This window comes from Dasypus novemcinctus, chromosome 16, assembly GCF_030445035.2.
Source record: "Dasypus novemcinctus isolate mDasNov1 chromosome 16, mDasNov1.1.hap2, whole genome shotgun sequence".
Taxonomy (NCBI): Eukaryota; Metazoa; Chordata; class Mammalia; order Cingulata; family Dasypodidae; genus Dasypus; species Dasypus novemcinctus.
The window spans coordinates 13,984,250-14,010,904 of NC_080688.1; the positions used below are offsets into that span (position 1 = coordinate 13,984,250).

General features: G+C 45.8%; 2 pseudogenes; one reads left to right on the forward strand and one right to left on the reverse strand.

Annotated features, from left to right (window-relative positions):
- Nucleotides 1-2,921: 2,921 nt before the first annotated feature.
- Nucleotides 2,922-3,932, reverse strand: LOC131273716 (telomeric repeat-binding factor 1 pseudogene; annotated as a pseudogene).
- A 161-nt stretch (nucleotides 3,933-4,093) lies between these two features.
- On the forward strand, nucleotides 4,094-6,513 carry LOC105744415 (olfactory receptor 2T27-like; annotated as a pseudogene).
- Nucleotides 6,514-26,655: the final 20,142 nt, after the last annotated feature.

The following is a 26,655-nucleotide window of genomic DNA, read 5'->3' on the forward strand; positions in this document are numbered from 1 at the left end:
TTTTTATTTTTTTGCTGAAATTTTAAATATAATTTTTATTGTTTTTTCTAAATACCTAAATCACACAAAATGTTACATTAAAAAATATGAGGTTCCGATATACCCCATTCTCCACACCTCCCACTCTTCCCACATCAACAACCTCTTTCATCAGTTTGGCACATTCATTGCATTTGGTGAATACATTTTGGAGCACTGCTACACCACATGGATTATAGTTTACATCGTAGTTTACACTCTCCCCCAGTTGATTCAGTGGGTTATGGAAGGATATATGATGCCCTGCATCTGTCCCTGCAATATCATTTGGGACAACTCAAAGTCCCAAAAATGCCCCCACATCACACCTCTTCTTTCCTCTCCCTGCCATCAGCAACTCCTGCAGCCACTGTCTGCACATCAATGATACAATTTCTTGCATTGCTAGAGTCATAATAGTTCTATAGTAGACTACCTGTAAGTCCAGCATGTCTTAACTGTTTTTCTCAAGAAGTCCAGTAATTTGTATATGGATTACTATATAAGATTTTAGTCATAATAGGGGCTTGTTTAGCCTGGTAAATAGTAGAAAGGAGCTCCTACAAGTGAACTGAAATATATACCTAATGTGTGGATTAGCTAGAAAATATTTTAGAGACACTCTCCACAATATATATGGCTTATCATTAGATACAATCATAGGCTAAATACCCTATCCATACCATATTCAGGTTCAAACTTTCTATTCTGTTTGCTTTCTGGATGGCAGAAACCTGCCTCTCACTCCTCGTGTTTGCCTGGAATGGATTTTTATGCATGTTATTGTCAGAGTGGAAGAACTGAGCTGAAGCTTCCTTGGGCCCACTGAACCAGTCTTGTGAACTGTTTCTCATGAGCTTTCCTAATCATGCATATACACTTAGTTCATACCTATCTGTGTGTGGGCAGAATTTGGCCTGCAACTTGCTACCTCGCTGTCATTAAATTTGATGGTGAAGTTATGGAGAACAGAGTTAACCCTCACTGAACTCAAAACATCTTTTATTACTTCTACCATCTTTGTGTAAAAATAATTAATATTGTGAAAATCATACTATGGTTTATTTAGGAAGATTCTTGACAGGGCTTAGTAAAATTCAAACCATGTACCTATAAAACTACTGATTGGAAAGTCTGAGATATTGGGACTAGTCAACTACATCAAATCACCAGTTTGACTGTGTTCTGCATGGTTTGATAAGAGAATTCATTGAATTGATAAATTATTTCACACTGGTAGTGTCCTTAATTTTTTATGCAAGGACATAAACTGGTACTCAGTTCTTTTATTAATATATAAAACTTTGATGGTAAATGGAATATAGAGTATAAAATACTAGCATTCAATATTTACAAATACTTCAGTACTCTAAAATATACACAGCATATTCACTCGGTTTCTTAATAAAGCACATGTAACTAGAGATACTAAATTCTATTACCCTTTGACTAAATCCTTTAATGAATAAAATGGGTGTAAAAACTCAAAATTGCCTAGTAAAATAATTATGCTCTTGTCTATATAGTATTTTTCATAGATGTTAAAATAATCACAGTTAATACAAATTTAAGCTTTTACAGATTACCATTTTGTTCCATATTAGTTTATTGAATGAATGTATCAGAGAATCTGATGCTTATGGCTCTGGGTTATAAATAAGCTTTATTCAAAACTAACTGGGTCAAAATTTTAACACTTGAGCCTAAGTCAAAATGTACTTAAATGAAACATGCAGCTCTTCATGCTAATAATACACATTTTGTCCTAAGTTTATTACTATCTTCAAGTTATTTTCTTTACAGGAAAAATTAAATGTTATAACTAATAGATTGCCTTGTGCATTTATTATTTTATAAACACACGTGTTGGTAATTAAGTAGCATGTTAAAGCCATAAATCAAATAATTGACTTTTATGTCAAAGGCCTATTATTATTCACTGATTGGTAAACTTCATTTTTATGTGCATTTTACAGGGATGAGGTCAGCCTGCAGCAGCAACATATGCTAATATAGTTTTTTCTCTTGTCACATTTTCATTCTTTTTTAATTGGAGAAGGTTTTGGGAGTGAAGGTATTGAAAGGAACAGGTTTCAAAGATTTTACTTTTTATCAAAGTAAAAATATTTTTAAAAATACAGTGATGGCATTGTATTACTCAAGTAACATTATAAGTACCATGGTGTTACTCTTATAGCACAAATCCTCAAATGAGTTAAAATGTTTTGTTTTACAGAAAAATAAAATAATGCTTTAAACAAAAATATTAAAGTGTATCAAAGACCAGCAAATTTAAAGCAAATGCAGTGATCAAAATATACAGCTCTCTTTGTTTAATCAAACTTTTACAAATACAGTATTCATGGTGTGAGCAAATCAGTTTTAGTTTCTCCATATTCTTCCATCTTTTAACATGACACTTCTTTGGGTTATTGAATTTGTAATATAATAGTATTTTAGATCAGTTTCCTCCTCCATATCTCCTCACACTAAATCACAGATTCTTGCCTTTTTCTCAAAGCCATAATGCTTGTTTTCAAGATCAATATTTTTCTGAAGCTACCGGCTGATTATTTAAAATACTATTTAAAATAAAATTCTCCTGCTCTCAGTGGTTCTTCTCTTTACTTCTTTCTTCCACTTTGAAGAGTCTCCACTCTTTCCTCTCTTTAATCAAGATCTTGCTTTTAGTTTCCATGTTTATACTTAGATAAGAAGAGATTCTCGTGAGATATCAGTAAGCATACAAACCCCCTGAGGATTCAATTACCTCTGGCTATCAGTAACATTTTGTCTTTTATTTGAATTAGCTTCAGTTTCATTTCATTATCATGAAGAAGTTATTGTTCTTGTTCTATCACTTTCAGCTACTTTTTCTGTGGCCTTCATTAGAAAGGTTGCATTTAATTCTTAATTTTCTCTATCCTGTGGTTATAGCTGAAGTATTGACAAACAGAATGGAAAGTATCTTTCTGAAAGATTATCATAAACAATTTCAGTTTTAAAGGAAAGCATACATTAATTGAGGTCTTTCTATGTCTTCTTTTTATTTACAATTGTCATTTTTCATAAAAATAGCAATAGCCTGAGTTTTAATTAAATTATGTGTTTCTTCATGAGCTTTCTGATGTAATCCATTCATCACTTTCAAATTATGCACCGAGTAGTTCCTGCTGCAATTCTTATTAAAAACTGAGTTATGTATAGAGTTCTCAATTGATAAGCTGTTAGAGTAGACCATTCAGGAAAACCTGCCACTGTTACAGGCCTGTTGGAAGCCCTTGGATTGGCCAACACAGAATGACAAGCAGAAAGAGAGGCAGAGGAAATTAAGCTTATAGCCAGCAGCCAGGGCTGTGTCCTCTTCCTTATCCTTGTGGGACTCATCTGCTCCTGGCACTCAGTAGTTCCTGACATGCAAACTGCTCTTGCTTTACTCTCACTGTTTCTACCATCTGCTCCTTGAGAGGGCCTGCATCCTTCCCATCCACTGGTCCCTGCGAATTCAGATCCCTCAGTTCATTTCAATAGTTAAATTTAATTAACTCTGAGGAGAAATCTCTATTGGAAGCAGCAGACTCTTAATTTGAAATTTAAATTAAAATACATAGCATGTTTGTCATCTGTGCATGCATGATGTATTTACATCAGAATATGTAACATCATTCTATCAGGCATAAGTTTCAACTCACCAGTGTGAACAAATGGCATAGAACAATTGTAATTATTCTAACTGGTCAAAGGTTCAGAGTTCTACAGTTATCAAAAGGGGCCCATCAATTCATTTAATAATGCAGTTAGGAAAAAGCATGGAAACCAATTAATCCTTGTGCCTGTTTGGCTGTGAGAAGAATGTAATAGAACTTACATATGTCTCTACTAACTAAGGGAACCCACACCTTGGGCTGGAGCATGGCACATCTCACCAACATCAGATTCACTTGAGGTCTCCTTGAAAATGTAGGTTTCTGGGGCCCATCCTAGATCTAAACATCCAAATCTCTCTCTAGGAATGGGACCTAAAACTTGCACTTTAACCTGTATTCTATCTGGACCACAGTAAAGATCAAGGGCCATGAGTCAAGGTTTCAAAGAGGTTCAAGTAACTAACTGGAAAGAGCATGTGATGGTTTGAAGGTGGATGTACCCCAGAAGATTACATTCTTAAAGTTATTCCATTTTGGGGGGAGTGGACCTTTTGTTTAGGTTACTTCAGTTAAGGGTCTTTTGATTAGATTATTTCTGTAATTAAGGCCCAGGGCAGGATTTAATCTCTTAATGAAGTCCTTTATAAGAGAATGAAATTCTGGAAAGAGAGTGAGAAGCAAGAAGTTGAAGCAACAAAACCTAACGAGAAGGAAGAAACGAACAGCTGCTGCCATATGCCTTGCCATATGACAAAGGAGTCGAGGATCACCTGTAGCCTGTCTTTGGGGAAAAATAATTACTTGGTGATGCCTTGATTTGGACACTCCCATGGCCTCAGAACTGGAAGCTTGCAAGTTAATAAATACCCATTGTAAAAACCAACTCATTTCTGGTATATTGCATTTCAGCAGCCTAGCAAACGAAAACAGACCAGGTTTGGGCAGTAGCTCCCACGTACTATTTGAGTGACTGCTAACTGCAGAGCAGATACTCATGGAACTCTCCAGGGCTTGATAAAACCCTTCATCTGCATGAAACACTCACAGTAGGTACTCTCTTCCCTCAAATGTTTGGGAATCCCTCTTTCTGGTGGATGTGAACAGCAGGGTAGAAATGCAAAGGGCAGCAAGGTGGAAGCAGGAAAACCTTTCACTGAAGTTCCTTGTTTATCTAGTTATAGATGAAATAAAACTTTATTGTATTGACCTTGAAATGCAGCAAAGATATACATCAACTTTTAAAAGTGTGCCCTTTCTCATCCTTTTTCTTGGAGACATTAAATTTAAGCTTCTTCCTTTGTTGAAACTCTGAATACAGTTGATGATGGAGAGACTATAAGACCACAATCTATTGAACCAGTAAATGTTATTGAGGACCCACAATGTATCAAGGTCCTTGCCTTGAAGGAACTTGAACACCAAGTTAAATATCTGATATCAGGGTTTCCCAAAATATAATTGTTGTTTTTTAAAATAAGAAGACATTTTTTTCTAGTATACTCAATCCCAGAATTTATTACACTTTTATTAAAGAATCCCTTGTACTATGCCAAAAGTGACTTGGAATACAATCATAAATATGAAAAAGCATGAATATAAATATTCTCAGAAGTGGTGAATTAGATGATGAATAGAAATAGTGAAGATATGAGGGGTTAAAACTGTGATGGAAGAAAATCTAGTAAGTGTCATTTCCTATGCAGTAGTTAATTCCTCTTCTGTGTTTCAACACCTTATGGAGAAAATTCTGTTTCCAGTTACCCCCAAAAAAGATTGCATGATATGGAATCAGTTACTATATATTATGGGCCTGATTTAATTCTCTTGTCTTGTAGAGATGTGTTTTGAAATCCTCCAATATCTTTCAGGTGAAGCTAATAAGGAGAAACCACGGAGACAGGCAAAAAGACCCTGAGCACAGATTTCATTTTCCTGGGCCTTTTCCCTGGAATGAAACATATTAGTGTCCTTGTTTCTGTTATCCTTCTGATCTACACCATTGTCATCTCAGGAAATGTCACCCTGATCCTCCTCATCTAGGTAGATCCTCGCCTCCACACCTCCATGTATTTCCTCCTTAGCCACCTCTCCTTCATTGACCTGGCTTTCATCTCCAGCACAGTCCCCAAAATGGCAGTTAACTTTTTATTAGGCAAGAGGAAAATCTCCCTGGTCAGCTGTGGGACCCAGATCTTCTTCACCCTGACCCTGGGAATCACTGAATGCCTCCTACTCCCCTCATGGCTTATGACCACTATGTGGCCATCTGTCACCCTCTGAAGTACCCAGTCATTATAAGTCACTGGGTCTCCCAGTAGATGGTCTTTGGTTCTTAGTTGGGAGGGGCTCTGGCATCTCTATTCCACCCAGCCTATTTCATACACTTTCCCCTCTGTAGCCCACCGGGGAGCTCCACCACTTCTTCTGTGAGGTCAAGGCCATCTTGAAGCTATCTTGCAAAGACATCTCTGCATATGAGAAAGGGGTAGTGGTGACCAGTGTTGCTGTGGTTTTTGTCCCTGTAAGCCTCATTCTGACCTCTTACACCCTCATATTCCTGGCAGCCGTACAAATGAACTCTCCTGAAGGGAGAAACAAAGCTCTGGTCACCTGTTCCTCCCATTTGACTGTGGTAACCTTTTACTATGGTCCAGCCATGTTGATATACGTGAGTCCTGGAACTTCCTACACCCCCATCCTAAACCAGGCACTCTTTATGTTCAACACTATCCTCACCCCCATGCTGAACCCCGTCATCTACAGCCTGAGGAACAAGGAAGTGTTGGGTGCACTGAGGAAGGAGCTGGGGAGGTGCTCCATTTCAAAGTTGATTACTCTGTCTCACTGAGTGGACATACATTTTCATAAAGCATCACCGGGGGACTTCAGGGTCTAAGAAATTCATCTGAGACTCCCTCTGTCCTGTTTTCCCCAAGTATAAATGTTGAACTCACCCCTGCCTCCTAACAATGTCAGTTTTAAATAGCTACATCCATTAACACTAAGTCCCAACTTTCCTCAGTGTGGAAATGAGCATATGCCTAATACCCTGCTCACTTAATTGGTGTCTCCTACGATGGAAAGTATCAGATCTCCCCTCTTTAGACATGGAAAAAAATACATAAGAAGTATATGAAAAAGAGTTCTTGTGATAAAAATAAAGTAGCTTATCTGAGACCAAACATGCCCCAACTCTATTTTGTACAATTTAATGTCCAATATTTCTGGCCCATTGAACCAATGAAACAAAGCCAGAGATAACATTCAAACAACCTTTACTTTTGGCACATCCAGTGATACATTGAGTCATTAACCCCCTAATTATCATGGTTAAGTATTGTAGTCTCCATTTTTCTTCCTAAACTCTGGCAATAATGATTTATGAATGTTTCTCCTCTTGTCCCTTGTTCCTTTTAAGCTATCCACACTCCTATCAGAGTGATTTACCTGTTTGAAGACCTACATTCCTCTGGTCAGGAAAGCATCATTCATCAGTGCTTTCCATGACCTTACAGACTAAACTGTAGATTCTCACAGGTGACAGCAAGGGCTCCCATGCCATGGCCCACACAGTCTGCCACCAATTCCATGATCTACCTGAGCTCCAGAGATGCCCAGCAGCTAGTATTCTCTCCTGAGCAACAATTTTTTCACAACATGCACCTTTGCAGTTTTTCCCCCTTCTTGGAAAGCACTTCTACACTCAAATCCCCAGTCCTCACTCCATGCCTGGATCCCCTCCTTCCTTCTACAGATAATAGTGCTCTACCTCTCACTTTGTAAAGCCTCACTGGCCCCTGGTGAGACTCATGGATCCTTGGTCTCCCCCAGAACCAATGTTTCCCCACTATGTCTTACACTTTTGAAAATGCACATAATTTGCATTTGACTAGTGAATTCATTAGTGAACACGATTAGCAGAGCTGCACATTCCAATGAGTCCTGTTGTCCTTTAAATTCTGAGACAAGAGTGACAAGCAGACTTCCCCAGGTCACCCTCCTCGAACTCCTGGTTTTCACACAAGCTCCAGAAGATGGGGAATGATCATTTGTAATATTGGAATCTTCATTTGCTTTTTCATAGACAAGGAAACTGAGGCCCAGTGAGGGTTAGTAACCTACAAAGATACAAGGTTACTAAGTGACAGAATTGGGGGAAGATGTTTGCCCATTGATGGTGTGTTAAACCCTGGCAGAGAGGCTGATGGAAATAGCATTCCTGTGGAATGTGCATGGGAAGGCTGACTCAGTTTTCTTTAGTGGACAAGAGCAAATTTTCTCGTTGCTCTACTGGCCTCACTTTTCCAAATCTGTAAAATGTAAGAAATAACATCTACTTTTTGAGCTTCATCAGAGAATTAGGGAGTATCATTGTGAAGTCGTGCCAATTGATAAATGGAAAGTATTAAATTATTATCATTTTATCACACTAAAACAAACATTCAATCAAACCAGATATTTACTTCATTTGGTTATTTAGCTTCAGTTATTATAATGTTGCATTAACATTATAGAAATGTGCATTCAATTTATGCCTACTTAGCAAAAACAAAAAAAACAAAAAAAAAAACCTAGATAATTATGTTACATTTATCCACAATGTCAAATGACACATTGGGATAATTAGAGTAATAGCAATAATTAAAGTAGAGAATTTGTGATTTACACATGAATAATCTCACTTCTAATCTAACTTCCTAAGACCTTTATCATGTTATGAATTAAAGAATATCATGACTAACTTACCAGTTTGTTACACAGTACTAAACATGTGTAAACGTCAATCAATTCTATCTCAAATAACCAATAGCACTTTAAAATTTTTAAAAAAATATATTTACTGTGTTTTTTTTTTTGAAGATACCTATATCACAAGAGTGATCATTTTGTTATAGTGGGTTATACCATTGGGTGGAGACTCATACAATGAGAGTGAATGTATAGCCATATACTGGGGAGGAATGATGCTCTCAAACAGAGGGAATTGTATCTCTTGAGAGAATTGGTGGCTCCCAATGGCTTAGGGCAGTCGAGTATGTCAAAACCTCAACATTGTTATAAGTATCTGTGAGTACAGTTCTTCAGGTAATGAAGACTGATTGTCACTGTAGGTCCTGAGGGGAGAAGGAAAGAGGTATTGAGTAGATGGAATCAGTATTACTGTGGGGCAATGGAAGTGTTCCACAAGATCATGCAATGATGGATATAGGACATGTTAAATTACACCAAGAATATATAAGAGCCTACAGTCTAAAATATAAACCATAATGTAAACCCAAATGGAACCATCTTTGAAAGCTATTGTTTCAATACCTGTACATCAGCTGCAGCAAATATATGAACATGTAAAAATATCATTGCTGGGGAAGGGACAAAGTGATGCTGGATATGTGGGAGTACCATGTATTATATATGTGAATTACTGTGATCTAAAACTTTTGTGAAGATAAACTTAATAATTAGAAAAAAAGTAAAAGAAAGGATGTAGACACTGAGAAAGAAATAAAAGATATTTCTTTGTCACTGCACAGACAGGGCAACACTTATTGCAGTGATGAAAGACAAAACATCAAAACCAAAGCTTTTTCATTTTTTCATTTTTGATATCCCAGTTTATTTTTACTTTATTTAATTTTTCTAAATTTCTATGTATTCTATATCTAACCTTTAAACCCATCACCTTATTCCATTTTACTATAAATGGCTTCATTTTTTAAGAAGTTTTGGACCACAGAGAGGTTCAACAATGGCAGGGGAGAAACACTGGTGTGGGGTGTTATTGATAGGGGGAACATATTTGCGAGGGAGTTCTCCAGGGCATGTTTACAGGGAACATAAAAATGTTTGGATATTTTCATAGTGGTTACAGTTGAAAATTACAACTGAGGGAGTGCTGAGTTCCTAACCAGGGGAGCTTTATCACAATCCTCAATGGAACAGCCACAATCCCCCAAGTTAAATGGCAAAGACAAATAAAGAAGGATGGCCCAACAATGCGCCATTGATACTAATGAATATGCTTATGAGCCTGTGTGCCTGAAATATGAACTAGGCCTAGAGCTGCAGGGTGCCTAAGAGTTACCTCCTGAAAGCTTCCATAATGCTCAAATGTGGCCACTCTCTAAGTCAAACTTAGCATGTAAATGCATTACCTTCCCCTGAGCATGGGACAAGACTCCTGGGGATGAGCCTCCCTGATGCTCAGTGATTACTACCAAGCACCAGCTGTTGATGTAACTGGAAAAAGACCTTGAAAAAAAGGGTCAACTCAGACCAGCAGAATATCTCAACATACATGTAATATCAGGTTAAAAACTACTTTTTGACCTTGAATAAAAGGGGGAAATGGAAAGGACAAATGAGTTTATATGGCTATGATTCTCCAAAAAAAAGTCAGGAGGTCATCAGAGTGGTCATGCTTATGCATGCCTCAGCAGGGTCCCAGAGACAACCAAAGTAGAAACAAGCCCAGCCACTGGTTCTCCTGAGGGCTACAGAGACCCACAGGTTCTATGGTCATGGCAGATGGCTCTGGAATTCAGGGCCATGTCAGTTGGCCTTACTTTGGAGTTTGTGTTTCTGAGTATGAGGGAGTTGACCTTTCTACACATGCCTCTTCTGTTACTTTTACAAGACTGTGGTTGGTGCTGGGGTTGGTGTATACTCAGGAGACCTGAATCTCTGGATTGTCCATGTGCCAGCCAGGCCCTGAACCTCAGCAGACTTGCTACTCCTACACTCTAGTTTCTTGGACTTACCCTGGCCAGCTAACAGGGAGGTGAATAAGGTCAACCACCACACCAGGGAGCCAAGAGTGCCTACAAGTGCAAGCAGGAGAAATGCACCCATCATCCATGTGTAATCTAAGCCCCCCTCTTGGTGTAGAGGGGTACTGGACATAACCAACTCAAGGTCCACAGAATGGAGGAATAGAGCATGGAATAGAGTTGACTTACTGATATTTTACTATGGAACTATCCTCAGCAATTACCATGACCACTTTATCCACATCAATGCTACAGTTTCTTCCATTACAAGTCACAATATCTCTATAGTAGTATATCAGGAAGTCCACTCTAATCACTATTTTATTCCTCCGTCTTGTGGACCCTGTGATCGTGATGTCCACTCCACCTCTATATTGAGAGGGTGCTTATATCCCACATGGAAGTTGGATGCAATTCTCCTGCTTGAAGTTTTAGGCACTTGCATTTCCCTTGTGTGGTGGTAGACCATCTTCATCTCCCTGTTAATTGGGCTTACCTAATAGCATTTTATTTTATTTTATTTTATTTTTTTATAAATCATTACACATTTTTTGTGTTTATTAATTTTTTTAGTATTACATTCAGAAAATATGCGGTCCCCATATACCCAATAGCATTTTATAGTCATAAGCTAAAACAAACATCAGAAATGAGGAAACTCAGTTACGGTCTCATAGAACTCTTTCACAGTAGTCTTCAGAGACGTACTAGAATTTATGTGATTGGTGTATTTATAACAATTATATTTCATTACATTGTATTTTATTATAAATATACATGCATATTGCTAATGTTGTTATAAACAAAATTGTGTATTGTTCATTGTTTTTACAGTCAAAAGTCAATAGCTGTTTTAAGCATGTTCATCTTCTTTCCCCAACTACCATAAACACCTTAAATGGAGAAACTACACAAATGACCATGCTTTTATATTCCTGGCAAAAATAACTCATTGAAACATTTTGATATTTAGAATCTCATTAGTAATTTTCATGGATAGAGAACTTTATCATTTACATATACATTCATTTGAATTAAATACATATTTATCACACATTTTTTAAAATCCAAGCCTCTTAACTGGGTTTTCTAACATAAAGAATTCATGAAAAGTTTGGAGGAAGAGGAAGGAACATAAATAACTGTGTATCAGAATTGATAGAACACAACATTAGAGAGTTAGATCCAGCATGGGCATCAGGGGATAGTTCTGGAAGCAGATGTGATTTTCCAATGGTGTTGGATGAAGGATGTGATTTACACTAAAGCCACCAGAACATACCACCATGCCCAGCATCAGTAAGTCAGACTCTTCTTCTAAAAATACAAACTCCTCCTCTGTTTGTAAAACCACAAAAAGGACCAAACTAAATGGAAGTTCCTTCAGGGACTTCACCAAGCCACTCATCTAGGAAGGGATGCCCTGACCAGCTTAGCCAATGGGTCTTTGAGGGCTGGGGCCTGGCAAAAACAACAAAAGTGGTCCCCAAGCATTGTTCCCTATGTGCAATTAAGACTCAAATGATGGGAAGACTTAACAAACCTTCTCCCTTAAACCCCCTGTCCAGATATGAGGATCATTCCCTGGGAAGGACTGGCAGATACCCTTTACCCACATGCCATTTTGCCAGGGCTAAGCATTTCCCACTAGAAAGGAAACAGCAAATGAGGTGGGTAAAACTCTCCTAAGGTTAGGAAATCATTCCCAGTTTCAAACTGCCTAAGTCCCCCCAAACTGTTAATGAGCCAAACTTTACTAGCAAAATAACTCAAGGTCTATTGACTGCCCTCAGACTTAAGTATTATCTCCATAGTTCCTGGAGGCTCCAATTCCCAGAGAAAGTAGAAAGAGCTAACCAAACCCTGAAAAAAATTCTGGCCAAACTTTGCCAGGAAACTATGTTCCTTGGGTCACCAATCTGTCTGTGACTTTGCTAAAGCCAAGTTTATCTACAAAAGACCTGCTTCAGCTTAGCCCCTTCTAGATGGTCTATGGGTGAGCTTTCCTTACCCAAGATCTGGTACTAGATCAGGAAACCAGGAACTCACAAAATATTTTATCAACCTGGGAACAATTCAATGAGTTATCCATGAACTTGGGAACAAAATCCTCCATAGCTCCAACATTAAGTTGCCTTTGCCTATAATTAAACCAGAAAACCATGCTCTGATCAAACCTGGCAGGAGAACAGGCCTCACTCTCGATTGAGACAAAATGGAAGGGACCTTACTATGTGGTTCTGATCACTCCCACAGCTATTAAAGTTAAAGGAATTGCCAGCTAAGTGCACTTATCCCAGTGAAGCCAGCTGTCCAAGGAAGTGCCAGTTTGCCAGAATCACCTGATGAAGCATTCAATCACCAGTCATTGGATGGCCATAAATACATCTTCAAATGACAAACTTAAGTAGGGTCTGTGTCCAAAGCCAGTACACACATTATATCCTATTCCCTCTAACTCTAACCCAAATGAAGTTACATGTATTCTACTACATCATCCTAAGGCTAGGGGGAGGACAAGCCTGATACCCCTTAAGAAATCTTGTCCAAAAAGTGGCTGACTCAGCCAATAAATCCTCATATTGACTCTGAAACACCCATGGTCTGGTGAGCTGCTCCAAAGCTCTGGACAATTGCCAATCTCACAGTCTGGCCTATTGCCACAATATCACCCAGTGCAGGTGCAGAATACCAACAACCCATCAGTCAGCTTCTCACCACACTCCGAGCAGGCAGCATCACCTTAGAAGCTACCTCTCTCCCCCTGTTGGAACCTCTATACAATTCAGTCCACACATCTAACAACACTACCTTCCCCATATGTATCTATTCCAACACCTGCCAACACTCCTCCTCCCCTCTTTTCCTGAGCCAACTTAATTTTACCTCCTGTAACCACACCTTCTGGATGCCCCCAGCCAGTCAGACACTTAGGTACGCTGACTGCTTCCCCTCAAAGGGTCTACCTCACCCAGAACCCCAGCAATGCCACAATGTTTACCAGCACCAAAGACCCAATCAAGGCTCAGCAGCCTAGAGGAGGAATTCTAAGGGACTCAAATGCTAACCAGTACTGTTGGGGGTACCCTGCTAGGTTGTGTAACTCTATACTTCTAAATATAACTTATTAAAGATTAGAGTGGACTTAATGATATTCTATTCATGACCTATTGTGGTTAGTAATCGAAGAAAATGTGGCATTGGTGTGGAGAAAGTGGCCATGGTGGCTGCTGGGTTCAGGGAATGAGAGGAAGAGATGAGATGTGGAGGCATTTTTGGGACTTGGAGCTGTCCTGGGTGGTGCTGCAGGGACAATTACTGGACATTGTAGATCCTCCCATGGCCCACTGGATGGAATGTGGGAGAGTGTGGCCTATGATGTGGACCATTGACCATGAGGTGCAGCAATGCTCAGAGATGTATTCACCAAATGCAATGGATGTGTCATGATGATGGGAGAGAGTGTTGCTGTGGGGGTGGGGGTGGGGGTGCATGTGGACCTCATATTTTTTTTAATGTAATATTTTTAAAAAATGAATTAAAAAATAAATTTAAAAAATTAAAACAATAAATAAATATAACTTATGCTGACCAAAGCATCCCACCAAAGATGCCATGGGTATGTCATAAACTAGACCCCTATGGCATGGAAGAAGAAGCTAACCTTGTCCAGGACACACAGAGAAGCATCCTGTTTCATAATCCAGGGTCCAATGGGTGTATGTCAGTACTACCTGCTGGCAGGTTCATCAGCAATCTGGTCAAAGCTCTGAAAAGGGCTCCATCTCACCAATCTCACATTTACAGCTGCCTTAAACTATCATGATGGAATTTATTTCTCTGTGGAGACAAGGCCTACCTCTCTTTGCTTTCCCCTTGTACTGGTTTATGCACACTAGCATACATCACCCCTCTATCAACTATGCTCCTGAAAACCTCACTGTGCCATTTCCTCTATTTTCTCATCATACAAACTAAAAGGACAGAGCCTCTTCTCATTCCCCTTCTAGCTGTTCTAGGCATAGCCTCCACTGAGAGAACTGGGGTTGGCAGTTTATACCAAAGATAGCAGGTTTACCACCATCTCTTTCTGGAGTTAACCAACAGCATAGAGGAAACTAGCCATGCTTTAGAAGTCCATAAACAGCAAATAGACTCTCCTGCTGTCATGGTGCTGCAAAACCATAGGGCACTAAATTAGCTAACAGCAGCAGAGGGAAGGACATGTCTATTTCTTAAGGAAGAATGCTGTTTCTACATAAATCACTCCAGAATAGTTCTAGACAGGATTCAAAACCTACAAGATGAAGCCCACAAACTTCAGGAGGATACAGACTCTGGCATCATCTGGCCTTCCTCATTCTCATGGTCCAGTAAGTCACAGCTGGCCCCCTTTTTGGGCCCACTTACCACCTCTTGGTATCCTTTTAGTGGGACCATGTATCTTCCATTTCTAAGTTTATTTCTTCCAGAATCAATGCCTTCCAGAACAAGATACTAGTTGTGTGGGGATTTCATCCAGTTGCAACCACAGTTTTAGACCCATCTTTCCTCAAACTCAATAGAATATCAAGAGAGTTCTATGCCCTGTCAGGCAGGGACTACTGCCCTAACCAGCAGGAAGTAGCTACAGAAGAGTGACCATTTCCTCTCAGCACCCCTTTAAGAATAAGGGTGTGAACTCTCTGAGGGGGGAGTTGAGGCAGGTTAGTACAGGGAAACAAGGAGAAGACAAGCCACAACATGGCCAACAGATAACATGGCTGACAGACAACATGAGACCCTGCTGAGACCTTGACTTTGATGGCCCAACTGGACTCCTTCTGAGGCCAAGGGTAGGCCCTGGATAATTCCAAACAGGTTTCTTCATTGGTCCCAGATAACCCCAACAAAAGGCCTCACCATTGGCCCCAACCATTGGTGGAGTAATCAATAATAGCTGTGGCCTTTCCCTTTAGCTTTATCAAGGGGAGGAGTAATTAATAGTTTAATAAAGGTAACCACACAAGACAAATTGCTCTCTCTGCCTAGAGGAGCCCACATCAAATTTTGGTGCATATTTCCATCCTCTCACATTTCTCAGCAAGCTCTGTTCTTTTTACTGGCCTAACAAAAAATTGCCAAACTAAATAGGTCTTATTTTGTAAACTGGGATTTACTTGCATGTTCCAAAACCATCCATTACCCATGAACTTGCAGTTAAATGAGATTAAACCAGTAATAGCTATTTTGTGATATACTTGTCCTGTAAAGATTCATCTTATTGAAATGATGACTAGGTCATGTATTGTTCATATCTTCACATACATTATTTCATTTAATTAGTACAACAATCCTGTAAGAAAATGTATGAATACCTCCAACTAGCAGATGCAAGAACAAAAGCTTAAGAGGTGATGTCACCTGCCCAAGATCACACAGGTAGTAAAAGGTGAATTGCATTTCAAATCTGTTCTGACTCCTTTTCTCTATTTCCCAGATCTGCTCTCACAAATACTGCATACTTGTTTTTGGTTAACAACAGGAATTTATTGGCTCATGGTTTTGAGGTTAAAAGGATTCCAAAATCAAGATACAGGCAAGGTTTGCTTTCTGCCAGAGTATATAGTGTTCTGGCATTCCTTGGCGTTCACTTGGCAATGCCTCTCCTTTTGTTGACTCTTCTGGTTTCCTCTGACTTGTTTCCTCCAGTGCGGCCATCTCCAAATTCTGGCTTCTGGTTTCTTTTCATAAGGCCTCCAGGAATGTAGATTAAGACCCATCCTCATTCAGTTGATCCATAAATTTAAAACAATATTTTCAAAAAGTCATTTTAAAATGGATTCACACCAAGAGGATGTGGATTAAAATTAAGAGCATGTGTTTGTTGGGATACATAATTCAACCTATCCCCATCCCACTGCTAAACCAAGGGCAGAGGAGTAACTCTTCCCCTGGTGAATTTCAGCTCTGACCTCAGACACCTGAGTTAATTACCTACCAAGTCTGGACTGAACTGGTGCACTCCCTGCAGAGCCCAAGGCATCTCTCCCAGTTAATAGTCCTGTATTTAAAATCTGCTTCCAATGCTATCAATCTCTGGGTTTGCAGTGAGCTTGTGGTGTTGAGTTCAGAAAGATCATCAACTGTAAAATTTATTCTCCACATAAAGAGCTGAATGCCTCACTTGTTGAGCTCAGGAACACAAAGGGAGATGTGTAAGGACCCAGAAGAGCCAGGAGGTGACAAACAGACACACACATGATGACAAAGAAGGTACCCCAATGTTAGAAAAACAAGTCATTGTTCCTAGGTTTATGTGCAGAGACATGAAAGTAATAAACACTTTGCAACACTCTATATTCAACTACATTCTCCTAGTGGTTTAAAAACTAGTTCTAAGATCTATGTTAGGAATGTCACAGTGAACTGAGTGGATGTATGAGAATTCAGTGTACGGTCAGATCCCAGAGGCAGATTATATTTGATAATTACCTAGAGCATCTGTATTTAAATACACATTATTTATAATGGAACTAAACTAGTCAGGTACTAGTCAGTTCAAGCAAAATAGTTAAACTAATTACTTCTAAACATAGATTGTCCTTCTTTCCCAGAGATGGGGTTTAAAGAAATCTTTGGTGTTTTCAGGCTTTGAAAAGAGGTTATAATCAAGCTCAGTTTTGAAACAAAAACAAAAAGCATTTTATATTATTCTATAGGCATCATAAATATTTGAAATGCTGGCTGCTGATTTATACATTCAAAACTTTATGCTCAAAATTTCAACATAAACTTATGAAATCCTATTTTGGGCCAGACTGCATAAAATTCCCTCCCTACTTGCTCTCTTTGAGATAAACTGAGCCCATTGTTCATGTGGACACAATGCTAAAGTGTCTGCAAATTGCATTTTTATATCTTTAAACTTAAATATTAGTTGATCATCATATCCAGATTTGGAAAACTCACACTCTCCATTGTGACTTTGCACTGGTCAGTTCTACTTCATCTGAAGGCATAAATCTTCCCTACGGAACTTAGACTCTTTCTTCTTTATAGTGGTTGGAGTTTGAAGGGATGGAAACAGAGGCCACCAAGGGCTTTGGAATTTCAGTAGGCCATGCCAGCGAATGAGGAGTTTCTTGGAGCAGAATATCTAAAGAAGCACCAAATGCATACATTCAATGTAGTTTACACAACACAGCACTCGTCTTACACCTTCTGGTCTCTGTCCCATTTCTCCCACTCTCTTTGGACACATAAAAATTTCCTGTCCCCATCTGCTTCTCACTGTCTATCTTTTCATTTGATTATTCCATAAGTGTTGATTATGGGCCTGGTCCATATCAGCCCATGGGAGATACGGTGTTGAACAAATTAATTTCCCTCAAGGAACCTATATTTGGAGACGCAAGACAGACAATAGGCAAATAAGCATGCAAATGAATATTTTATTTGATTTTAAGTGATGATAAGGAGTATGAAAGAATATAAAACATGGGAGAGGAGATAAAGCAATCTGATGTTATGCTTTAGATGGAGGGGTAAAGCAATGTCTTTAAGGAAGTAATATTCAAGAGAGTGAAAAGAAATGACAGCTATTCCCCATGACTCCTTACTTGTTTCTTTTGATCACAATCCATCTCTCTACCTTTCCAGGTGATTTCCCTCTTACCCATTTTTTTAGACTGAGTTATTCCCCTCAAAAAAGATATGTAGTCAAAACTCCCAGTAGCTCAGAATGTAACTTTAGTTTAATTTAGAATTTTCAGAGCAAAATTAACATATTCAATTACACAACTTGCCAGTTATTGAAAGTCCTTAAGTCAAACTCAACATTTCCAAAATAATGTTGCATAAAACATAAGGTATCAGGGAGTGTTAATAAATATGATAGGGAAAGCAAGATCAATGTCAGACTGTAAAAGATTCTGGGTTAAAAAACTGAAGATATTTTTAAATTGCAAGGATTTCCAGAGTCTTTACTTTGCTAATACTGATCTCCAAGAGTGAAGTAGTGTAGGCAATATTTCATAAACCTAATTTCAAACGATCTTGTGGAATACTTTCTGGAATATTTCTACCTGATTTAATTCCTTCAGTTATACCCTTCCAATATCATCAGATTTTCATATTGACTAAAAATTATAGAGCTCTCCACATGGAATGATTTGAATATTGTGCAAAGTAATGCAACCAAATCTCTAACACTGCATATATGAGATACCTGATGATTGGATGGCTTTAAATGTATGTACATGTGATATTACATTAATGAAATATTCAGAAAATGTAATGATCTCTTCTGCTATTTTATGATGATTTTCTAGATAGTGGGATGTACAATTCTGCTGTCAGCAAAAAGTGATGGGATGGGTTAGTCAGACATTTTATAAAATATGATAAAGAAAAGAAAATTTCCTACTAATGTTATGCAAATTTGTTCCTTCTTTATTTTTTTCTGAGGTACTGCAAGGTCAGGGATTGAACCCAGGACCTCATATGCGGGAAGCTGGTGTTCAACCACTGAGCCACATTGGCTTCCCTGAGTTGGATTTTTGTATGTTTTACTTTGTTTTTGTTCTTTTTAAGAGGCACCAGGAGCCAAACCCAGGACCTACTGCGGCGGCTTGCTCGGTCGGTAGAGGTGGGGTCTGGCTGCGGATAAGGGGTCGGTCCAGCTCTGGACGAGGGGTCGGTCCCGCTTGGGACGAGGGGTTGGTCCGGCAGCAGACGAGGGATCGGTCTCACAAGGGGTTGCGCGGTTCGGCTGACGGGGTCGCCCGGAGAAGCCGGCGACAAAGGGGTCGCCCGGAGAAGCAGACGACGAACTGGGGACAAGGGAGGCCAGGCCCTTGTCGGGGGCTCTCAGGACTGGAGGGCGCACGGCAGAAGAACTACCGCGGAGACAAGGTAAACACGCAAGTCCACTTTATTGAGGGAGAGGCAACAGTTTTATAGGGGCTGGGGAAGGCTGATTGGTCAAAGCCACGCCCTGTTCTGATTGGTTCCCGGCAAAAGGTCAGTGGGCGGTACTGGACGGGGGAGGGGTGGTGGTTAGGGATTGGCTGTCGCTGTTGCTGGGGGAAGGGGCAGGGTTTAGGGATTGGTGGCTGCTGTTGCTGGGGTGGAGGGCAGACTTGAGTTTTCTGCCCACGCCTGGCTGTTGCTGCTGTCGGGGGAAGGGAAAAGGGCGGGCTGGATTTTTCCGCCCACAACTGGCTGTTGCTGCTGTCAGGGGAGGGGAAAAGGGCAGACTGGATTTCTCCGCCCACGCCTGGCTGTTGCTGCTGTCGGGGGAGGGGAAAAGGGCAGACTGGAATTTTCCGCCCTGCGCCTGTGCAGGGAGAAGGAAGAAGAAGGGTGCCGACCCCCAAGGCATCAGGTGGCACCATCTGGGAGGAGGGGCGGCTGCGGAAGCATGGCTGCCAAGAAGGGCAGACCCGAGGGCACTCTGCGCCCATGCCGAGCTTCCTTCAGGGGTGGCGATGAGTCCGACCAGCCACCCTATTATGGGGGCAGCGGCTTGGCCTGCCGCGGCTGCTCCCCCGCCAGGCCAGCAAACCACACTTCAGCCTGAGGGGTGACCGCACCGCTGTGCTGACGACCACATTCTCCTCCCTCTTAGCTGACCTGGGCAAGGCCAAGGAACTTGAGCGTAGGGCTTACAGCTGGGCTGGGGCTCAGGTCCCAGCTGGCACGGGGCCTGTCCAGAGATTCAAGGCTCCTGCGCAGGCACCAACCCCCAGTGCCGGGCTCAGCTTCAGCCAAAGGGACAGGAGAGGCCTGTGGAGGGAGGTCCCACCTGAGACCGACTCCACCCCTTGCAAGAGCACAGTATACTCAAGTAGGGCCCACTGGCAGGGCACTGAGGCCCAGAGCCTCCTGCCACCAGCGTAGACCTGGCTGTCCCCGCAGCCCTCAGGAGCACCAGTGCCTGGGGCTTTATCGACTAGGCAGCTGCGCCTCGGCGACAGGGGCTCTCTGCTTTCGTTTGGAACTCTGCACAGTATACCTGTGGAATGGCCTGCTATGGTAGCTTGGCACGACAACCAATAGGAAAATCGCCTGGCTGCGTGGCGTGCTCTGGCAGAGCAAAAGCTACTTCAGAGGATGAGTTCTTCCTTTTGTGTGTGTGTTTCAAACCCTGGGGGCTGTGGCTCGAGTCAATGCCAAAACAACCCATGCAACTGCTTTGGACGGTCGCGATGCCTGCTTACAATGTCCCGGAATGTACACGGAACACACGGACCTGTAAGCCCAATTGACCGCAGTGAGCCTCAAGGGAGCAGAAATGCTTTCCCCTGAAGAGCCTCCCAACCCAACAGGTAAGCAGCTTCGTTTTGGGTCCCCCGAACCCGGAGAAGAGATCAATGTTCATTCGTACGGTACCACAAAGTCGGGCGAGAGGAGAAAGGGCACGCTCATGTCTGAGAGTCGCCCGGGTGCTCAGGGGCCCGGCCCTCTCATCGCAAAGAAGAAACACAGAGCAAGAGTGGACACTGACGAGGAAGGGGAAGACTCTGAGCCTCTCCTCTCTGAGAGACAGGCCTCTCCGGGCCTGGCAGGCAGCCAAGGCAGAAGCCCTCAGGCCACCTGTGGGAAAGGCCAGGTTTTCCGGTCCCAAAACGGTGGAGGTGACGGCCGTGGGAGTCAGCACGTCTGTGACCATCGGCGTGGGAGAGACCTGCAGGGCAACGCCGTCCCTAGGTAGGCCCCCGCTTGACGAGGCCTCGGGGACTTTGGTTGGCGAGGAAGCCCCCTCTTCCGAGGGACCGACCGGGGCAGCCTGGCCCAACGCAGACTCTTGGCCTGGACCAGGTGAGCTCTCGCTCTCGGATGGAGAGAGGGTCTCAGCCCAGTCCCAGGTCTGGCTCAGGGGTCCCCTCCCCCACAGCCCCCTCTGCAAGGGGCCCTGCCCCTCCCCCTGCCTTGGAACCCAGGAAGGAACCATTCTTTCCCAACAGCGGCCCCTAGCGGTGGTCGTTTGGGCTCTGAGTTTCCGCACCGGAGCCGCTTGCTTGTTCCTGGAGCTTCCTTCCTCTGTCTCTTCTTTTCATCAGACTTAGAGGAGAAAACAACAGTCCACGACACCATAGCAGAGGTTCTCTTCCAGCACAGCCCCCACCCAGCAGGGTCCTAGCAGGCCAGCGACCCCGTTCCTTCCCGTGGCCTCTTGTGGGCACTGGATGTGTCCATTTGGGAACCCCGCGAACCCCTAAGCCCGGCGGGTGAGTTTTCCTGGCCGTCGACAGGCTCCGGGAAGTGCCTTGGGTGGGTTTCGGCAGGATGTCTAGTGGCCGCACGTGTCCCGCCAGTACCACTGGGGACAACTCCCGAGTGGCGAATTCTCCCCCCTCATCACCACTGTCTTACACCTCCAGGCCTTAGGCCCCTCCCGCCGGCAGCCACGGTCTCCAGAGCAACGGAGGCGGGGCGTGGGTGGGGCGAGTCTGCGGGGGGCGGGGGGCCGGGCGCCTGGGGGCGGGGGCGGCAGGGGGCGTGGCCTGCTCGGCGGGCTTGGGCGCCTTTGCCTTGGTCCTGGCTGGGCCGGGGCGGGGCGGGGCGGGGCGGGGGGGGGGACAGGCCTGGCTGGGGCGGCGGTTGGAGCCAGAGGGGGCTTAGATCCCACAGGGCTGTTGGAGGCGCTTCTCCCGCTGCCAGGTGTCGGCACTATTGCTTCCCGCTGTGCTGACGACCACCTTCTCCTCCCTCTTAGCTGACCTGGGCAAGGCCAAGGAACTTGAGCGTAGGGCTTGCAGCTGGGCTGGCGCTCAGGTCCCAGCTGGCACGGGGCCTGTCCAGAGATTCAAGGCTCCTGCGCAGGCACCAACCCCCAGTGCCGGGCTCAGCTTCAGCCAAAGGGACAGGAGAGGCCTGTGGAGGGAGGTCCCACCTGAGACCGACTCCACCCCTTGCAAGAGCACAGTATACTCAAGTAGGGCCCACTGGCAGGGCACTGAGGCCCAGAGCCTCCTGCCACCGGCGTAGACCTGGCTGTCCCCGCAGCCCTCAGGAGCACCAGTGCCTGGGGCTTTATCGACTAGGCAGCTGCGCCTCGGCGACAGGGGCTCTCTGCTTTCGTTTGGAACTCTGCACAGTATACCTGTGGAATGGCCTGCTATGGTAGCTTGGCACGACAACCAATAGGAAAATCGCCTGGCTGCGTGGCGTGCTCTGGCAGAGCAAAAGCTACTTCAGAGGATGAGTTCTTCCTTTTGTGTGTGTGTTTCAAACCCTGGGGGCTGTGGCTCGAGTCAATGCCAAAACAACCCATGCAACTGCTTTGGACGGTCGCGATGCCTGCTTACAATGTCCCGGAATGTACACGGAACACACGGACCTGTAAGCCCAATTGACCGCAGTGAGCCTCAAGGGAGCAGAAATGCTTTCCCCTGAAAAGCCTCCCAACCCAACAGCTAAGCAGCTTCGTTTTGGGTCCCCCGAACCCGGAGAAGAGATCAATGCTCATTCGTACGGTACCACAAAGTCGGGCGAGAGGAGAAAGGGCACGCTCATGTCTGAGAGTCGCCCGGGTGCTCAGGGGCCCGCCCCTCTCATCCCAGAGAAGAAACACAGAGCAAGAGTGGACCCTGACGAGGAAGGGGAAGACTCTGAGCCTCTCCTCTCTGAGAGACAGGCCTCTCCGGGCCTGGCAGGCAGCCAAGGCAGAAGCCCTCAGGCCACCTGTGGGAAAGGCCAGGTTTTCCGGTCCCAAAACGGTGGAGGTGACGGCCGTGGGAGTCAGCACGTCTGTGACCATCGGCGTGGGAGACACCTGCAGGGCAACGCCGGCCCTAGGTAGGCCCCCGCTTGACGAGGCCTCGGGGACTTTGGTTGGCGAGGAAGCCCCCTCTTCCGAGGGACCGACCGGGGCAGCCTGGCCCAACGCAGACTCTTGGCCTGGACCAGGTGAGCTCTCGCTCTCGGATGGAGAGAGGGTCTCAGCCCAGTCCCAGGTCTGGCTCAGGGGTCCCCTCCCCCACAGCCCCCTCTGCAAGGGGCCCTGCCCCTCCCCCTGCCTTGGAACCCAGGAAGGAACCATTCTTTCCCAACAGCGGCCCCTAGCGGTGGTCGTTTGGGCTCTGAGTTTCCGCACCGGAGCCGCTTGCTTGTTCCTGGAGCTTCCTTCCTCTGTCTCTTCTTTCCATCAGACTTAGAGGAGAAAACAACAGTCCACGACACCACAGCAGAGGTTCTCTTCCAGCACAGCCCCCACCCAGCAGGGTCCTAGCAGGCCAGCGACCCCTTTCCTTCCCGTGGCCTCTTGCGGGCACTGGATGTGTCCATTTGGGAACCCCGCGAACCCCTAAGCCCGGCGGGTGAGTTTTCCTGGCCGTCGACAGGCTCCGGGAAGTGCCTTGGGTGGGTTTCGGCAGGATGTCTAGTGGCCGCACGTGTCCCGCCACTACCACTGGGGACAACTCCCGAGTGGCGAATTCTCCCCCTCATCACCACTGTCTTACACCTCCAGGCCTTAGGCCCCTCCCGCCGGCAGCCACGGTCTCCAGAGCAACGGAGGCGGGGCGTGGGCGGGGCGAGTCTGCCGGGGGCGAGGGGCCGGGCGCCTGGGGGCGGGGGCGGCAGGGGGCGTGGCCTGCTCGGCGGGCTTGTGCGCCTTTGCCTTGGTCCTGGCTCGGCCGGGGCGGGGCGGGGCGGGGGGGCGTGGGGACAGGCCTGGCTGGGGCGGCGGCTGGAGCCAGAGGGGGCTTAGATCCCACAGGGCTGTTGGAGGCGCTTCTCCCGCTGCCAGGTGTCGGCACTATTGCTTCCCGCTGTGCTGACGACCACCTTCTCCTCCCTCTTAGCTGACCTGGGCAAGGAACTTGAGCGTAGGGCTTGCAGCTGGGCTGGGGCTCAGGTCCCAGCTGGCACGGGGCCTGTCCAGAGATTCAAGGCTCCTGCGCAGGCACCAACCCCCAGTGCCGGGCTCAGCTTCAGCCAAAGGGACAGGAGAGGCCTGTGGAGGGAGGTCCCACCTGAGACCGACTCCACCCCTTGCAAGAGCACAGTATACTCAAGTAGGGCCCACTGGCAGGGCACTGAGGCCCAGAGCCTCCTGCCACCGGCGTAGACCTGGCTGTCCCCGCAGCCCTCAGGAGCACCAGTGCCTGGGGCTTTATCGACTAGGCAGCTGCGCCTCGGCGACAGGGGCTCTCTGCTTTCGTTTGGAACTCTGCACAGTATACCTGTGGAATGGCCTGCTATGGTAGCTTGGCACGACAACCAATAGGAAAATCGCCTGGCTGCGTGGCGTGCTCTGGCAGAGCAAAAGCTACTTCAGATGATGAGTTCTTCCTTTTGTGTGTGTGTTTCAAACCCTGGGGGCTGTGGCTCGAGTCAATGCCAAAACAACCCATGCAACTGCTTTGGACGGTCGCGATGCCTGCTTACAATGTCCCGGAATGTACACGGAACACACGGACCTGTAAGCCCAATTGACCGCAGTGAGCCTCAAGGGAGCAGAAATGCTTTCCCCTGAAGAGCCTCCCGACCCAACAGGTAAGCAGCTTCGTTTTGGGTCCCCCGAACCCGGAGAAGAGGTCAATGTTCATTCGTACGGTACCACAAAGTCGGGCGAGAGGAGAAAGGGCACGCTCATGTCTGAGAGTCGCCCGGGTGCTCAGGGGCCCGCCCCTCTCATCCCAGAGAAGAAACACAGAGCAAGAGTGGACCCTGACGAGGAAGGGGAAGACTCTGAGCCTCTCCTCTCTGAGAGACAGGCCTCTCCGGGCCTGGCAGGCAGCCAAGGCAGAAGCCCTCAGGCCACCTGTGGGAAAGGCCAGGTTTTCCGGTCCCAAAACGGTGGAGGTGACGGCCGTGGGAGTCAGCACGTCTGTGACCATCGGCGTGGGAGACACCTGCAGGGCAACGCCGGCCCTAGGTAGGCCCCCGCTTGACGAGGCCTCGGGGACTTTGGTTGGCGAGGAAGCCCCCTCTTCCGAGGGACCGACCGGGGCAGCCTGGCCCAACGCAGACTCTTGGCCTGGACCAGGTGAGCTCTCGCTCTCGGATGGAGAGAGGGTCTCAGCCCAGTCCCAGGTCTGGCTCAGGGGTCCCCTCCCCCACAGCCCCCTCTGCAAGGGGCCCTGCCCCTCCCCCTGCCTTGGAACCCAGGAAGGAACCATTCTTTCCCAACAGCGGCCCCTAGCGGTGGTCGTTTGGGCTCTGAGTTTCCGCACCGGAGCCGCTTGCTTGTTCCTGGAGCTTCCTTCCTCTGTCTCTTCTTTTCATCAGACTTAGAGGAGAAAACAACAGTCCACGACACCATAGCAGAGGTTCTCTTCCAGCACAGCCCCCACCCAGCAGGGTCCTGGCAGGCCAGCGACCCGTTTCCTTCCCGTGGCCTCTTGCGGGCACTGGATGTGTCCATTTGGGAACCCCGCGAACCCCTAAGCCCGGCGGGTGAGATTTCCTGGCCGTCGACAGGCTCCGGGAAGTGCCTTGGGTGGGTTTCGGCAGGATGTCTAGTGGCCGCACGTGTCCCGCCACTACCACTGGGGACAACTCCCGAGTGGCGAATTCTCCCCCTCATCACCACTGTCTTACACCTCCAGGCCTTAGGCCCCTCCCGCCGGCAGCCACGGTCCAGAGCAACGGAGGCGGGGCGTGGGCGGGGCGAGTCTGCCGGGGGCGGGGTGCCGGGCGCCTGGGGGCGGGGGCGGCAGGGGGCGTGGCCTGCTCGGCGGGCTTGTGCGCCTTTGCCTTGGTCCTGGCTCGGCCGGGGCGGGGCGGGGCGGGGGGGGCGTGGGGACAGGCCTGGCTGGGGCGGCGGCTGGAGCCAGAGGGGGCTTAGATCCCACAGGGCTGTTGGAGGCGCTTCTCCCGCTGCCAGGTGTCGGCACTATTGCTTCCCGCTGTGCTGACGACCACCTTCTCCTCCCTCTTAGCTGACCTGGGCAAGGCCAAGGAACTTGAGCGTAGGGCTTGCAGCTGGGCTGGCGCTCAGGTCCCAGCTGGCACGGGGCCTGTCCAGAGATTCAAGGCTCCTGCGCAGGCACCAACCCCCAGTGCCAGGCTCAGCTTCAGCCAAAGGGACAGGAGAGGCCTGTGGAGGGAGGTCCCACCTGAGACCGACTCCACCCCTTGCAAGAGCACAGTATACTCAAGTAGGGCCCACTGGCAGGGCACTGAGGCCCAGAGCCTCCTGCCACCGGCGTAGACCTGGCTGTCCCCGCAGCCCTCAGGAGCACCAGTGCCTGGGGCTTTATCGACTAGGCAGCTGCGCCTCGGCGACAGGG